Genomic DNA, 1,859 nt, shown 5'->3' with positions numbered 1-1,859 from the left:
ACATAATATCTCATTTTTCTGTTCAGATAATACTGTGAAAAAAGTAGCATAATATAATGTTCTTCTGATTTGAGGTATTTCAGAGTTAAGTCAAAGCATCTTGAAGGGCAGGAAGGAGATGAAGATGCCATGTCTCAAACACCTGCGTCAAATGCCCTGTGAGAGGCAGGGCACAGAGGTCCTCCACGTGCCGATGGACCCGGAACTCAAGTCCATGCTGTGCCCCCAAAATTATCCTCTTACCTTAGAAAAGTTACTTAAATGATTAAAGTACAAAATTGAGGAAATAGTCTACTGATCTCCTAAGGTGTAACGCATGCTTGACACAGTACTTCACACATAATAATCAATAAATACTTAGGCCTACTATTATTAGCTATTGTTCACATAATATTGAAATAGTACGTTGGGTTTGGGGGGCCCGCGCGGGTCCCGGGGTCAGACCGGCCCGATCCGGTCTGGGGTCAGGCGCGGCATCCCCGGCCCGGCCATGGTGCAGTCCTGGTACTTGGTTGAGTCAGCCGACAACCCGCAGTGGCTCCACCACGCTCAGCCCGCGCACCCTGTAGACCTGGAGCAGCTGCGCAGGCTCGGGGTCCTTCACTAGAAGCTGGATGCTGACAAATATGAGAACGATCCAGAATTAGAAAAGATCCGAAAAGCGAGAAACTACTCCTGGATGGACATAATAACCATATGCAAAGACAAACTACCAAATTATGAAGAAAAGATGAAGATGTTTTACGAGGAGCATTTACACCTGGATGACGAGACTCGCTACATCCTGGACACCAGTGAGTACCTCGACGTGAGGGATAAAGAGGACAGGTGGATCTGCATCTTCAGGGAGACAGGAGACATGATCTCTCTCCTCATCGGGATATACCACCGCTTCATGCTTGACGAGAAGAACTGCCTGAAGGCCATGCGGCTGTTTGTGGGAGACCCTGTGTGGACCGCGTTCAACCGGCTGGCTAACCACTTCGAGGCCCCTGGGCAGTACCTGGAGTTTCTGGCGCAGACGGCCTAGCCGCCCTGGGACATCGCGCACCCTGACCCTGCTTGTGAAGGTTCCGGACGTGATGGCAGCAGAAAATCTGTCGTATTCTTCTTGCTTTTGTGTTGTAGACTTGAGGTTAGGTGAGCTTTCCTCTGCAAGATTATTTGATCAGAATACGTTTCAATGGAAGTAGCTATAGAACCGGTTTGTACATGGAAGCACCTGTGGAAATCTGGGCAAATCCGTTCATTTTCTCCCATTCAGGATCAGTGGTCAGTGGCCCTGTGTCAGCTCGTGGCTTCAGCTGTGACCCGGTGAGTTTCAGCTCCCCAAACGCAGCCACTTGGCTGCACCCATCTGGACCCGATTCTTGGACTTTAAGCGGATACTAGGCGAGGCCATGCCTGCTTTGTGCAGAGGAGTGACAGTGGATGACAGGACTGGGCAGAGAGAAGATGCTTTTCTCCCAAAACACGGAGGAAGCTGGGTGGAGGTGCCGTGGGGGACGAGGTGGCATGTTAGGGGGACCCTTGCTTGATTATGCCACTTTCTTGTTCAAAATAAAGTAGCTGCCTTCATGTTAAACAAATAAAATAAAATAAAATAATACTTAAATGCTTACTTATACTTGCATTGTTGTTCGTTGTTCATTTCTAGTAAAACAATTGAGCCATGTGAGCATTTAGGTAGCCAGTGAGGTCAGAGCTGGGATCTCAACCTATCAGGATGAAATCAGACTGCATGTGGTTTCCATTGACTCTGGCTGCCTCTGGCTAGACCAGAATGCCTTTGAGGGGAAGAAGCCTGGAATATGTAAACACTGAAATAGACTTTAAGCTGAAGGACAGATGGAGTGAGG

The 1,859-nt window shown here is 48.4% G+C and overlaps 1 pseudogene; it reads left to right on the top strand.

The window, feature by feature from the left end:
• Window positions 1-305: 305 nt before the first annotated feature.
• Window positions 306-1,057, top strand: LOC103015692 (acireductone dioxygenase-like; annotated as a pseudogene).
• Window positions 1,058-1,859: the final 802 nt, after the last annotated feature.

This window comes from Balaenoptera acutorostrata, chromosome 7 (genome assembly GCF_949987535.1).
Source record: "Balaenoptera acutorostrata chromosome 7, mBalAcu1.1, whole genome shotgun sequence".
NCBI classification, from domain to species: domain Eukaryota; kingdom Metazoa; phylum Chordata; class Mammalia; order Artiodactyla; family Balaenopteridae; genus Balaenoptera; species Balaenoptera acutorostrata.
Note: the sequence above shows the minus strand (reverse complement) of the source record. Positions and strands in the feature narration are given on the sequence as shown.